This window comes from Sapajus apella, unplaced genomic scaffold, assembly GCF_009761245.1.
Source record: "Sapajus apella isolate SASKATOON/1434 unplaced genomic scaffold, GSC_monkey_1.0 scaffold23, whole genome shotgun sequence".
Lineage (NCBI taxonomy): Eukaryota > Metazoa > Chordata > Mammalia > Primates > Cebidae > Sapajus > Sapajus apella.
The window spans coordinates 19,703,851-19,720,146 of record NW_022436963.1 but is presented as its reverse complement, the minus strand read 5'-3'; positions in this window follow the sequence as shown (position 1 = coordinate 19,720,146).

Sequence of the window (16,296 nt, the reverse complement as noted above, 5' to 3'; positions counted from 1 at the left end):
ACATATTAAATTTGTTTTTTAATAGTTTGATCACTGAGTTTTAATACAATTTTCTTTGAATCCCGTGAATTTTATTTTATGCATTTTAAAACTACTATTGTGGAAAAATGTTGACAGACTACACCAGACTGCCCAGTATCCAAGGCAGAAAGAGGTTAAGAATTTGGGAGGCAGATGGAAGGAGCCTGTGTCAGTGTTACATGGGGAGGAAATAAACATTTGTTGGGTTAACCCACTGAGACATTGAAGTTGTTTGTTATATTTGTTAGTCTTCCCTCTAAAACATGGGTTGGCAAAACTTTTCTGTAAAAAAACAGATAGTAAATATTTGGGGCTTTGTGCGACTCACAGTTCCTGTTGTAATTATTCAACTCTGTCATTGTAGAGTGAAGGCAACCACAGATAATACATAAATGAGTGCACTTGGCAGGGTTCCAGTAAAACTTATATATAGACACTAAAATTAGAATTTTATAGAATTTTGACATGTCACTAACAGTATTCCTAAAAATATTTTCCCAATCATTTAAATGTGTAAAAAATATTCTTACCACAGAGGCCATACAAAAGCAGGCAGTTGCCAAGCTCTGATTTAAGACATGGGTCAGGTGATCCTTTGGGGAATGGTTAGGAAGCATCATTATGGTGACTGTTGAGCTTCTTGGATGATTCAATTCCATAACATATCCTTTCTGGCTATGTCACTTAATGGCAATCTGATGCAATTCTGCGTTGTCTACTCTTCCTAAATCCAAATCCTAACACTATGTGTGCTTAGTGTAGAATAGTGGTTCTCTGGCCTGGCTATACTTTAGAATAACATATGATGCTTTAAAAAGAAATAACAAAGTCTGGGCCTCACTCTGTCTGTACCCATTAAATCAGAATCTCTGGGGCTTGGGACTCTGGCATTTTTACAAAGCTCCCCAGCTGATCTCATGCAAAGGAATATCGGTATAGATGTTCTGAGGCTAAAGAAGAACACTTGTCCTGCGTCCCATAATAGGGGCAATGAACAAAAATTGAGATTTCTTCTTTCACCATCTTGGACTTCAATTTATTTCATTTCTATTAGGTTGAAAACAGCACTTATCATTTTGGTTATTAAACAAATAAAAAACACCCCCTTTCTTCTAACACATACCACGTCGTCAGGCTAGAGCTCGTACCAAACATGAATGACTAGGATGTAGCATCTTGTGCAGAGTTTAAAAACTGGTGCTTAAGGAATGATTTTGGCCATCTGTCTCCTTTTCTTTCTGTCTTTTTCCCTTCTCAGGTTCCTGCCCTACCTTTCTTCTTTCCTTCCTGCCCATCTTCCCTTCCAAAATATGCCTCCTAGATACTTTTCTGGATGGCTTGAGATTTGTTTCAGTTTACCCATACATTGTCTTAAAATTTTCATATTATTTTCCAGCATTTAAAAATAGGAAGAGTTCATCAAAAAATTAGTGAAGATGGTGGTCTTACACATTTCCACATGGTGACTGTCAGGTACATCTGAGTAACAGGATTTTTTGACACTGGGTTCTTTCTGCTTCAGCCACAGTCCTACCCTTTCAAATGTCTCATGCACACCTACATTTCTCATGGAACTGAGATTCTTCAGCCTGTAGAAATTTGAGCTGTGACCCCTTATGTAGCCCACTTCTTTAAAAAAATATTCTATAGTGTTTACCTTTCTGCTCACCCTGCAACTAAGTGCCAAATTCTCAGATGAAAGTAAGCTATTCTGCTATCATCCATATCAGAGGTCTGCACACTATAGCTCCTACACCAAATCTGGCCTGCTGCTTGTTTTTGTAAATAATGTAATTAAATCATATCAGAATACAGCCCTGTCCATTTGTTTATGTATTGTGTATGACTCCTTCACATACTGATGGCAGAGTTCAGTAGTTTCCTGCAAAGTCTAAAATAATTACTATCTGTTCTTTTACAGAAAATACGTTCTAACCTACTATCTAGACTTTAAGTGTAAGACATTTTGCATCAAGACATCAGTTGAAGCCTGGCTGATTTCAATTTTAGCTTTTCATTCTGATGTTTCATATTGTTGTGGTATCCACTTAATTTCTTGTAGCCTATTAAGCAAACCAGAGGCCCCTTTTTATTAAAAGAGAGCAACTTTAGCAAGAGGGAACAAATGTGGAAAGAGGTTATTGGCATTTGTTATTCTTTTGCTAAAATACCTTTGCCTTGACGTTAATTTCAATCATACTTATTATTTTGTTTAGTCAATTGTTTCTTTAAACAGTTATTAGGAGAAATGATTTATTTCACCTTGTTATGTAAATGTGGTTACCTTGCTTGGAGAACAAAATTATTGCCTGACTCTTCAGCAAATTCCCACTTACTCCCAAACACATTGAACCCCACAGTGTAATAGGAATGGTGATGGAGGAAAGCAGCTAGTCATTGCAGAGCCTTTGACCATTTTGACAACTACAATTGCAGCTAATCTACTTGAAATATGCTTAAGATATTATGCTCATTTTATGTCTCCAGTCAGCAGGAAAAAGATCCAATTTATTGGGTTGGAGCAAAACGTACAACAGTGGTAAGACATATCAAAGTACCTAGTCTTTCAGGAAAAGATTGTCTAAAAAAAAAATCATTTCAAAACTCTTCTCTTTCACATTCTCCCTACATTTGCTCAACCAACTGACTACAGTTTGTTAAAATAAAATTTTCTCTCTGTAGAATGCTTACTCACAACACTTTCTTAATCTTTCTCCATCCTGGAGAATGGGATTTTTGTTGAACTTTCTGTACTGTGGTTCTAAACAAGAGAAAATATAACATAATATATAATTCACCATGGTAAACTGTAGCATAAAAATGTTCTACAGGAAGGGGTATCAATGTTATTATCAGTCCACATTTGTTTTGTTAAGTACCTAGCAAGCGCCTAAGATTGGTCTCAATAATAAGTATAAAGGAATAAAAAAATTATAAGCATGAGGAAAACATGGCTTAGCTTTATTAAGATACAATATTAAGAGCCTTGAAATTGGACCTGATATCTCTTCACAGCTTTACTATCAAGAAGCCCTGGTGACACAGGCAGGGTGGCTTCAATTATCTGGGCTCTCTGTGCTCTTCTGCATAATGTGAACACCACCATCTATCATCTGAGAGCTGACTGCCAATGTTATTTTTATTTTGGAGATGACCAAATAAAATGATAGAGCATTTATACTCTGTCAAGGACTCCACAAAGGAAGGGAGTTTTTAATGTGCAGCTCAGGAAGACCTTGAAATTTCTACTGGATTTTTTTTTTTTGTATTTTTCTTTTAAAAGTCCCTGGCAAAACCTCAGTAAGTTTCAGCTGGTTGAAGATGGGGCAATTAGAGCATCAGTAAGGATAATACGTGCAAAAAAGAGAAACATATCAAATACATTTACTTCCATGAAGTCATTATCATACTAAAAAATTCATTAGCTTCCTTGAAGGTTGCTACTGAAACAAGTCAATATTTTGAAAACTGATAAACCAAGAGAATCAAGCATTTATCATGCCTGCTTATAAAATATGTACCTCTGGATAACAACGTGAGAAAATTTCTCTTTGGAGTAGTATTCAGCTAACAAACAAAGAAGGAATTATAAAAATTAAAATATCATGCTAAAATATTAGTGTATCTGAGAAGTTGTGATCAATGGCTGATATTGTCATGAAAAGAGACAACCAGACATTATGTGCCTTCTGATGGAAATAAACATATCCACCTATGAAGCCTTGCCCAAAAAAATAAGGAACAAAAACATACAATGTAAATCTGATCAAACCTTTGGATCTAACCCACTAATTTATAGAAAATTCAAGAGACAAAGGAACATTTTAAACAACACCATGGAGATGTTACTAACAAAATTCAGACTTTGGGAAAACTTCACAGAACAGAGACAATCCATTTCTTAAAAATTATTTCAAAGAAGAAAAAAAGAAAGGCAGAAAGAAAACACATAAGTTAAAATGGACATTAAAAGCCTTCAATCTATTATAATATATAGAACTTATTTGGACTCAAGCAATTTACTAAAAAATTATAAGGCAATAGAACATGGGAAATATAACTGATTTGGTAGCTAATATTAATAATGTATTGTTAATTGTTTATTTGTTTTGATAATTGTATTATGGTTAAGTCTGAGGAAAATGGCTTATTTTTTACAAATACAGTCTGATATATTTACAGATGATATGATTTGCTTTAAAATAATCTGGGATTGGGAAGTGGGTGGGTATATGGATGAAACAAGGTGGGCCATGTACTAGCACTTGTTGAAACTGAGTGATGAGTACAGAAGAGTTATTACATAATTCTATCTACTTTCATGTTTGAAATTTTGGATTTTCTCTGTTCTGTAAAGTTTTCTCAAAGTCTGCATTTTGTTGACAACATCTCCATGGTGTTGTCTAAAATGTTCCTCTGTCTCTTAAATTTTCTGTAAGTTACTAGTTAGACCTAAAGTCTTGATCAGATTGACACTGTATTTTACCTGTTCTTTGTGTTTTTGAGGCAAGACTTCTTTGTAGATGGAGAAACGTGTTTCCATCAAGAGGCCCATAATGTCTGGTTGTCTCTTCTCATGACATTGTCATTCTATCTACTTATTATTAAAGGTAAAAAACATGAAAAAAGAGCTCCAGCATGAAACAATGGTAATAAACCTAGGGATCTTTCTGCATATTCAGGGACTTTGACCTGGGAGCTGGCAGTTCTAATAGCAGATAGGGCAGAGTGAAGACCTAAATGAGTCACTTTTCCATAGATGCTTAAACTACGTTGGGATCAGTCAACTCTGAAACCCATAGAAGTTTAAAGCTGCCTCAGTAAAATCCATCTCTCTCTCTCTCACACACACACAAACTCACACACCCCACACACATTTCAAATGTCATTAAAATCTGCTAAAAATCCCAGAAGTTATAAAAACCAACATAATGACCACCAATTTTATGCCCACTGAATGACTATCCCCAAAATAGACTTAGCCTATCTTGAGTTTCTTTAAAAGTGTGCTTGATCTGACATAAATCTATTTTTCTTTTCAGATATAAGCCTAAACCAATGTGAAAAGCAGAGTGGTCAACTTGAAGGCTAGACAATTTTATTCAGAGAGATAATTAGTTGTATGTTCAGATTAAAATATTCAACAAAAAGTTTTTATTTTCAGTTGTAGAATTCACAGCGCTTCTGTTAGGAGGTCAAATGGAATTATCATAGAAAAATACAAGACATGTCTCTAATTCTACTATGGGATTTTAAAATCTTCAATTGATGTTTAGAAAGAGAATGACATTTTTGAATAAAATACATTCCTTTCCTCTCTCTTTGGAAACTATGGTCAATGTTTAAACGGAATGATTGTTTCATTAGAATCCAATCCCACAAGTAGAAGTGGTTCACAGGAGGTTACAGAAGGCATTCTTGCAGTGATATCAGCCAGTGGCCAGCAGGCTAGGATATCACCTTTGTGAAAGTCTGTGTTGCATTACTCACATCTTCTAGGATACTCTGGGGCATATTTTATTCTTTATTTTGAAAAAACAAACAAACAGCAAAAAACACCAATAAAAATGAAGCATTTTGAGAATTTTAGATTTTCTTTGAAACCATTAGAGACATCCCTGCGTATGTCAAAACTTGGTTTCAGAATCACTGACTTAGATCCTTGTTTTAAGCCTTCAGCACTTGGAAGGGGCCAATTACAGAAAAGAAAAACTGAAAAGATAGTTTGCTATTTTTGGTGACATCAGTAGCCCCTGGTGCGTCTATAATTCTGCAAGTACTCTGCTACTAGGTTTCACATTTGAAGCTCATGGTTTGAGGCCCTCTTAGCTGCTGTTTTTTGTTTGTTTGCTTTTGTTTGTTTGGGGTGATGTTTCGCTCTTGTTGGCCGCGCTGGAGTACAATGACACCATTGCAGTGATCTCTGCTCACTGCAACCTCCACCTCCCAGGCTCAAGTGATTCTCCTGATTCTCCTGCCTCAGCCTCCCAAGTAGCTGGGATTACAGGCGCCCACCACACACCCAGCTAATTTTTGTATATTTAGTAGAGATGGGGTTTCACCATGTTGACCAGGCCAGTTTTGAACTCCTGATCTCAGGTGATTCACCCACCTTGGCCTCCCAAAGTTCTGGGATTACAGATGTGAACCACCGTGCTTGGCCCTTAGCTGCTATTTTAAATGAAAAGTAAAAAATTAAATCTTTGAGAAACAGGAAAACATCTAACCCTGATAATTCTTTCCTATATATCTTAGAAGCTTTCTTGTATTTTTATCCTCTACCTTGAAGCAGGTTGATAAAATTTTCCTCTTTGAGGCAGATATTTCTGAAACTTAAGGGATACTGCAAATTCTCAAAAATACTGCACATCCTAATCCTGTTTATTTAGGAAAAATCCCAGAATCCTGCAAATATTGCATAGATTACTGCACAAGAAAACATTTCACATTGCTGTCTTAAAAGTTGGGGTGAAATGTGACAAATAGACAGGTGAAGGGACCAAATCATACAACTAGGACAGTCCTTGAAGTGGTCTGTAAGGGGTGAAAAGTTGTGGCTATTTGTCAGTTTAGAAATGCAGGGAGTTGCACTGCAAACTATTTATACACTTTGATTATTTTTGCATGCTGCTAGGGCTGTGGTTGTCAACACGCACAATATCTAAACTAAAAATATCTTTGAGGGCCACATGGAAATTTGTGCAATGATTTCTTGGTTTTCACAGCAGTTGTAGGATGCTACTACTATGTGGTAGGCTGGGAGAAGTGCTATTATGTCCTGAAGTGTAAGATGTAATTCTGATCAAGGAAGAATTATTGTCCCACTGAATTATTAATGTCTCATTGAACATTAATGTAAGTGAAAAACCTGCTTACGATGAGGTAAGCCCAGAAATGAACTCAGTTTACAAAAAGTAATTTTTAAGACCTCAGACATAATTAACATTCCATAAAATTTACTCTTTTTTTAAGTGGTCTATAATTTAGTGGTTTTCGGCGCATTCACAAGATTGTACAACCATTACCAGTATCTAATTTCAGAACATTTTTATCTCCAATTAGCAGTCACTCCTTTATGTCTCCTTTCTAGCCCCCAGAAATTAGTTTATTTCTGTCTCTATAGATTTGCCTATTCTGGACATTTCATGTAAGTGGAATCATATAATATGTGAACTTTTGAGTCTAGCTTTTTTCACTTAACGTAAGATTTTCAAGGGATGAAATACTGATACATGTTACAGCATGGAGTTGTCATCCTTTTTATGTTTGAGTAATATTTTCTCATTTGAATATGCTGTATTGTATTTTATCTATTTGTTAATTGATAGATGCTTGCATTGGCATTATTTTGATTTATATTAGAATTACCCAGGAATGCAACTACCATGTAAATCGGGGAAAGATTGTACTCTTTTGTTTTAAATTTTACTAAAAATCAATTATCATTTTAGAAAAATTATGTAAGTCTGGCTTGTGGATTTGAATCACCAATAATACTACTTGTTTGTTTTTATTTACAATGTTGTATTCTTGGGTTTATAGCTACACACCTATACCATGTGCACACATATTTTTACTGAGCTTGTATTTGAAAATATAAAACAATGTGTCAACTGTATCTGGGTAAATTTTGCTTCTCTTAAATCTAATACTTATTATAAATATGTGTACAACTTTATTTCATTATGTCTTCCGGCATTATATTATAGACTATTTACAAATTTAAAAATAAACATTTTTAAACAGATTTTCTTATATTTCTCCTCTATATCACATTTGAGAGTTATATTGATTTTTCTGAATTACATATATAAGGATGCTATTCATGAATTTCGCTTCAAGAGAGTAAGGTCATGTCAGAAAATACTTATTATCAAAAGGCAGTGTTAGATCTTATAAGGTTGACAATCACTGTATTAGGGCAAGACTATAGTGAGATATCTTCTGAGAACTATCCCTCTGACATAGGCCACACATTTATTTGGTGGCATTTGTATGCACGCAGGCATTGTTCAGCTCTTTAGGGTATTTGAGACAACTGATTTGCATATTGCTGTTGGACTCTGCAAATTTGCCACAATGACAAAATTAATTAGCAATGGCCATTGCACCTTTGAGTTAGTGGTGACAATTCCTATTTAATAATTTTTCCTAACATAAGAAACACAAAACTGGTAATGAGACAAAAGAATATCTGGTGGTCTTCTGTTTAGACATTGCTAAAAAGATTGTTGAGAGTTTAAATAGCATGTTAAAGCTGGAATGCAAAATAGAGTCGAGAAATTTTTGTCTAGACGAATTTTCATTAATTGCATATCCCATGACTTAATATATTATTGCTTTTTAAAAATCTAGTATATAATTAGATGATATCTATAAATTGCATAAAGTATTATCTGTAAAGATAGCATAAACATCTCTGGCTAAAATATTCAGTTGCTTATTTAATTTCACATTTTTGAACCAATTCATGCCTTCAACCATTTTATAGTTTTGGCCAATTTATATTTCAACTATTTGTATTTGTTCTGCTTCCTTGTTATCAAACTTTTGGCAGGTTCATCTTTGCAGTCATGGATATATCTGATTGAACACCTCTGAAGTCTTTCTGCCAGCCTCCATAAAAAAGACTGTTGGTTTATTATAAAATTCCTATGACTCCAAGTCATTTCTATTATCAACCTATTATTGATGTAACTGACTAATTAGAGATGGAGTTGGCTTACCTTACAAGTGGCTTACTTACTCTGAAGAAACAGATGCCGTTGAAATTGTTTTTAAAAAAAAAGAAAAAGAAAAAACAACACCTTGTTTTTGCTGGTAAGCAATGCTGTTAGACAGTTAAGGGACATCTGCATTTTTAAACAAAGCAAACTCCTTATAGGCAGTTAGAGCTGCTCTTCTGAATCTAGAATTCTTTGTGTCAGAAGAATCTGGCATTAGAGAGTATCTCTAATTTCATTTTCATTATACAGATAATGAAACAGGCTCAGAGAACCACACATTCTGGGAAAGAAAAGATTGCATAGGCATGAACCCTTCTAGAATGTTCCTAACAGTTCTTGTCTGTTTGAACACCATCAGTAACAAGAAACTCACTACCTTCCAAAGAGAATCTGCTGGGTTATTTGTTCTTATATTAAACTGAAATGTGTGTGGCTATAAATTCCATGTACTCTTTAAAAATTAATTTAATTTCTTTTCTAAATGACAGACCTCTAATTACTTAAATGCAGCTTCATTCTCGATCCACTTATTGTTTTTCTATGAATCTGAACACTGTGTTCTTAAACTGTTTCTAATCATCACAGCTGAACTTTTGTCTGCTTGTCTAATTTGCTTGAACTTGCTTCAACCATGCAAGGTGGTCAATGGCCACTTTGAATGTACGTACCTGCAAAATTCGTCTGCATGCCACACTAATGCCCTCTTTCACATGATAAAACATTGCATAAGACATGGTCAGGACAGAACCCAGGATTCAACCACTAGAAATCTTTCTCCAGGACATGACTAGTCCATGAATTAGAAACATCGAAATATGGCTATTCATTATGATTATAAACCTACACAAGGTTTCACTATGATCCAGAGGTCTCCATAATAAGCCAGGTGTCAGCAAATGTTTTCTATAATGGATCAGATAGTATTTTATGTTTTCAGAGCCTTAAAGTCTCCGTTTCAACCATTCAACTGCTATAGTTGTGCAAAAGCAGCTGTAGCCAGTATGTAACAAAAGGTTGTGTTAGAATAAAACTTTATTTTAAATAAAGTCAGCAGGCCAGATTTAGTGTAGGAGCCAGTTTGCCACTCTTGGACTGGACTTGTACTTTTCAAAATTCTAGATGTATTATGTCCATCATTTAAAAACGTAATCTCTCAGACTAGTTAAACAATGAGGCCAATGGAAAAGGTGTCCAACACGATTCTTTTCTCAGTGAACTCAAGCTGGCCTCTAGTGATTACTGTTTCCCTAATTATTCATACAAATTCCCTTAAAGATACACTCGAGAATATACCTCAGGGTCACTAGTGTACAGTTTTCAGAATCTACTTATTTTTTGAAATAATTATACTTAACTGATTCTAACTTCTGGAAGCACCTCATTTCGGTGCCTCAAAATTCCTTGGCATTGGCGTGGCAATATTTTGATAGTTTGCCTTTTCTTCTGGTTTTAGGAATGTAGTTCTTATGCAGGGAGTGATATATGGGAGCTGGCTCTTACTGGCTCGTGAGAGCCGACTGCGTACATCTCTTCCCGTCTCCACACTGGTATCTTGAAATCAGCTGTAGTGAGAGGATTTACACCACAGGGATCAATAAATGGTACAAATCAGGGCTTTCCCTTTCCCTCTGTCATGCATCCTGGGTAATTCAATCACCGAGGAGAGCAGGATGCTGTCTTACAAATCTCCTTCCCTATCTTGGGTTTATTTTTCTCTTAACACTATTTCTTCTCAGGCAATTTTAGCTGAAACAACATAGCTGCTTGAGAAAAATCAGAATTCTCTATCACCTACACATTACTGGATTCAGGCAGTAGGTTTGTCCCTTCCTTGTTTTTCTTGCTTTGACCCTAACTACAAAAAGTTCTTTAGGTTGTTCTTAGCATTCTGGGGAAGCCATATGTCACTGGGGGAATTTAACTTTCCTTACTATGTTCTTCCAGGTTCCTGTCATTCTTATATATAGTCTTTCTTGATGGTTTGCTTTTGCTAAATATTTTGCCCATGTCTTTTAAAATTCCGAACTGTTTCTTTAGCTAACTTACCATATTTCCTCACTGTTATCATTGGCTGTTGCCTGCATAGGATGCCAGTTCTAAGAGCTGATTTGAGAAATTTAAGTGACTCCCTAAGTTAGGACTAAAAATTAGGACTCTTTTAACCTAATGCATTTACTAGGATGCTATGCTTTCATTAACATTCAGTAAAAGAAGATATTGCAATTAAGAGACAAATTTGAAACCTTCTCATTCATAATTGAATTTGAACTTTGTTCACTGACAATGAGGCCAGGCCTCATGAGAGTAAACTGAATCAGATGAAACAAAAACTTTCTCTCTACGACTAACCTCTAAAAGACTCAGCATAGTCTTATGCTTGTTTATCAAGATGGCCTTAGATAACTCGGTCCACTGAATGGCAATTGATTGATATAGCTGAGACTTGAATCTAAGTCATCAGCTCCCCATGAAGGGAATAGTCTTATTCACTGCTCTGTCCTCAGGCTTTGACACGGTAAGTCTTCCATGTACATTACTAAATACCACAAAAACATCCTTACTGGTCCCCTCAGTTTACTTGGGCGCCCTTCAATCTCTTCTCCATTTTGGAACCTGAGTTTTCATCTTAAAAGCTACCTTAGAATTTTATTTGAAAGATGAAGCCAAGAAGCACTGTTAAGGACTTAAGGAAATAAGACAGGAAATTAAGGGAAGCCAATAAAGTGTGTGTTTATGGGCTGGCTATGGCTTTAGGCAGCCTGGGCTCAGTCTTACATGGGAATTCTTAAATGCTGAAGAGAACTGTACTGTACCATATGATAGCCACTGGCCGAATTAAACATTGAAAATTAAATAAAACTAAATATCAGTTTCTGTCTTGTAGTTGCCACATTTCAGTGCTCAATAGTTTCAGGTGCCAATTGGCTACCACATTGGATAGCTCAGATATAGAATGTCTTCACATTGCAGAAAGTTCCACTGTGTAGCCCTGATATAAAACATACCTCAGGATTGCCCATCTGGGAGCAAGGAAGCTGGGAAACTTTTATATCAGTCTAATTTGTCAACAGTTGCTCTCCTAATTTCCTGACATGTCTGGTTTGCCCTGCGCATATAAGGGAACAAGGAGAGAATACGGATAGACACCAATAGCGACTGCTGTAAGTATAAATCAGATTGTGCCACTCTTGGCTTAAAAATCCTTTTTCATGGCTTCCTGCTACAAGTCAGATAAAACCCAAACTCTTCATCATGCCCTACATGGCCCCATAATCTGATGTCAAGTTTACTCCCCCAATCTCATGCCACTTTGCTCTCAATTACTCTGCTTTCAAATCAAACTGAAAAAGACTTTCTCTAAGTTTTGCAAACAATTGAGTTCTTCCTTGGCTAGGGCAGTGGCACATACTGATGTGTCCACTTATGATACCCCTATTGGTTCACTTCCACTCCCCATCAGCTCTCTGCAGGGCCATTTCTTGCTATCCTCTAGTTCTCAGCTAAATGCCACCTCCTCCAGGAGATGTTTCATGGTCATCTTACCTAACGTTAGCATTTCCCTCTCATTGTTTACTTTCTTGGCTTGTTCCGAATTTCTTTTTTATGATCATTTTTGATTATTTGTTTACTTTTTTGTTTGTTTCCCCTAGAACAATGTAAGCTCTGAAGTCATCCCCAGTATCTAGTAGTATACCTGACACATGGTAAGAACTCAACAGATATTTGTTTATTGAACGAATAACTGAATTAATGAACAAAAAGTGTCTTTACCAGTGAGGTAGGTGTAAGAGAGGGCACAAAAGATCACAACTCTGCAGTATGCAGGATTATATGTGAATCTGCTTGCTCAGTTAGCCTGAATGACAAAAGAGCTGAGTGTGAGGGAAACAGTGGCCTGGCCATGGCGTTGTGCGTAGTTGCCGATCATGGTCTTACACACCAGATGGCTCAAGTCATTGGCAACTCAGCTTCTGAATTAACACTCTGGACACCAGCAGGGTGCATACTCCAACATGCTATTACTTGCTTATGTCAATGGCACCACTCAAGTGTGGGTTATACTGGCATTTTCCAGTGGCTTAAAAACACGGGCTAGCAGATGGAGAATTCTACAAAATGGAGCAAGCATCTATCTAGTCTTCCAGCTTTCTAGAAAAGAAATATGAAATAAAATTTTAGCTATTTTTGCTATGTTTATTTGCCTTGAGTAGAGCTAGCACAGACACAGGGAGCATCTAGGTGACACCTTAGTCATTTGAGAGTAGTACAGTAACAGTTATCTGGGAATAATAATTGCTTTATGTTTGTATAAGATTTCCACTTTCTCTATTTCTCTAATCCACACATAACCTTTAAATTTTGTATAATGATTTCTATTTTGCAGACGAAAACTCAGGGAGAGAGGTTGCAAGCTCTTCTGGGTTGAATATGTAAGTAGAATGCAAGGACTTGAACCTTTGAGGAGCTCTTCTCAACACATACAGTGCCTTTTAGGCGTGAGATGTAAAGGGGAGAAGAGAGGAGAGAAAATGTGACAGTGGTGAGATGAGTGGTGGGGGGTGAGAAACCTTGAAAGCTTCTAAGTATAGTCATCTTTGGAGGAGCCAGATTAGGGTCCAAACACAGCAAGAACTCACATGGAGTCCAGGTATAGATGTAGACAGCAGCAGGAGTCACGAAATGATTCCATGCGACTCAACAGAGAATCAGAAGGGGGGGCCATTTTTATTGGCCAGCCAGTACCTAGCATTCTTTTGAGTAGATGTAAAAGCATCTCGGGACATTTTGCACAAGCTGGTAGGCTCTGCCAACCTTATACTGCTTCCTTTTGGTCCCCAAAGTTTGCTTCCACACTAGTTTGGTTACCCCAAAGTTGAAGCCCATGGAAATGCAATAATTTTACTCCATTCTAACAGAGAGGCTGGCTCCTTTTTGCAACCTTGACATTTCACCCAGTAGAGGACAACTGATGTTCCCATAAAATCTTTAGTGGCATAGGTAAGATAGGCTGTAGATTATATATGATTGCCTGCAAACTAGCTGTCTCTGCCACTTCTTCTACCACCAGAGGAATCACATGAAAATGCAAATACATGAGAATAATGTAGTTTTGGGCCACATTTAACAAAATTTCAATGGGTTATAAATATGTGAAATTTGGATATTTCATATTTCGATATTGTGAAATACACTTTTGGTCTTCAACATGGTGCCCTGGCATACAACTCTCAAACTCCTTAGAATTGCCAAGTGATGTCATTTTATATGCTAATGAGCTGACTGATGATGGCTGGCTGCTTCTAGTTAGCTTCTCTGAAAGGAGACCAGCTCTTATCCCAAAGCATTAGATCCAAGGCAGGATTAGAAGGTCAGGACTTCAGCCCTACCTAAAACACCTAGGGAGGCGACAAGAGCTGAAGGTTGATCTGATTACCAATGGCCAATGATTTAGTCAATCATTCCTACGTAAAGAAGCCTCCATAAAAACTCAGAAGGACAGGGTTTGGAGAGATTCTGGGCAGCTGAACACGTGGAGGTCCTGGAGGGGAGCGGGCTCAGGGAGGGCATGGAAGCTCCATACCCCTTCCTACACTTCATAATATGCATCTTTTCATCTATATCTTCTGTACTATCCTTTATAATTAATTGGTAAATATAAGTAAGTGTTTTCCTGCATTCTATCAGTCACTTTAGCAAATTAATAAAACCCAAGCGGGTGGGAGTGGTGGGGGGGGTGGGATACTCCATTTGTAGCCAGTCAGTCGGAAGCACAAGTAAAACAACCTGGGGCTGTGATTGGCATCAGAAGTGGAGATCAGACTTGTGACAATGAGCCTTCAACCTGTGGGATGTGATGTTATCTCCAGGTAGATAGTGTGAGAACAGAATTGAATTAGAGAACATTCATCTGGTATTAGCTGCAGAATTGCTTGCTTGATATGCTGGGAAAACCCCCCACATATTTAGTCACAGAAGTCTTCTGTGTTGATTGTTGTATGGTGTGGGAGCAGAGGAAAAATACTTTGAGTTTGTTTTTGTCCACACATTTACCAGCATCTGAATTTCTGGATATTCCTAAAAATAAGTCAGAAGAATATGGACATATGGCTCCTTAATGAGCAGCATTAAGCATGTTTCCATGCATGGCAACAACAGTTTGAGATCAAATTTTGGCTAGTGGTACCCTGCAATGTGCCAGGGTTTCTACCTTCATCATGGTATGTTAGGCGCTGTAGGTGGCCCTGCTTAACTAGTGTTACCTGGCTAGTTTCTGTAGGCTTATGGGCCTTTTGTGCCATGTTCGAGACTACCGTCGAACCAATTATAATGCCTTTACCAACTTATTCACAGTCTTTCTAAAGAAGCCATTTCCAACCCATTCCATGATCTCTGGCCATATATCCATGTGTCATGGCCTGATGGCTGCAATACGCAAGTTTTCCTCATAATATGCCAGTCTACTCTTGGGTTATATCCTCTTTAAGTGTGTGGGAATCAGAACTGGATAAACATAGCCTGGTCTATAAAAGTCAGTTAGGGTTGGGATCCTGGGTTTTATATTTTGTAATTATTATTTCTTTTAATAATGTAACTACCTACCAGGATGAGAGCTTAAATTTTTGGAAAATGAAGCAAACTACCTAAGTAAATAAAATAAACAAATGAGAGCCACTCATGAACCAATGATGTGAACATGTCATGACATCCATTGATATGCCCCAAGCTCTTTTACAATGGGAAAAAAAATCCTGACCTATTCAATCTCAAATCTCTAAACCTTTAATAGGGGATATATTAAGAGGCATGTACATACAATTGATGGTCTCCTCTTTAAAGTGTGAACCTGATTCTATTTCATCACTTTTGTATATTCCCATGGGTAGTAGGAAATTAGATTCCATTACTGCTGCCACTAGCCCTGAGCTCTCACATTCCAGAGCAGCGCCTTTTATCATGTTTTCTTATACTTATAAACTAGCTGGAGATGGCTTGAGCCCCACAATTCACTAAACACACAGTCTTTTATTTAGAAGGTAGACAGCTCACAGAAAGACATGACACACTTGTTTGTCAAGCAAACTCTAATAGCTTTTAAAATGAGGATGTCTAGCTTAATTAAAATAAAAGGTAATATTATGACATGATATTTAACGTCCCAGGGAAGGAGTGTGTACCCTGTGCAGGTGAAGAATATGGTGGATCTCCTCATATGAACAATTTTTATACCCTCCATAACCTACTGTATCAGTGACAATGGCAAGGTGGCATAATATATTATACTCTAAAACCACTGTATTGCTTTGTGAAAGTTATACTCAATTTCATTGAAAAACATGTTGAATTGTATCTTGGTGAAAGCATTCTTCATCATTCTATAATAGAAAAAAGCCAAGTAGTAAACTTCTCAATGTGCTTGCCTAGTCCATTAACAGATGACCCAAAAATGTCAACAAATAGGCTTTACTCTGTTGGACAATCTTCATCTTATGAAATAAGCTACATTTTCTCTCTTTTCTTTTTCCTTTTTTTTTTTTTTTTTTTTTTTTTT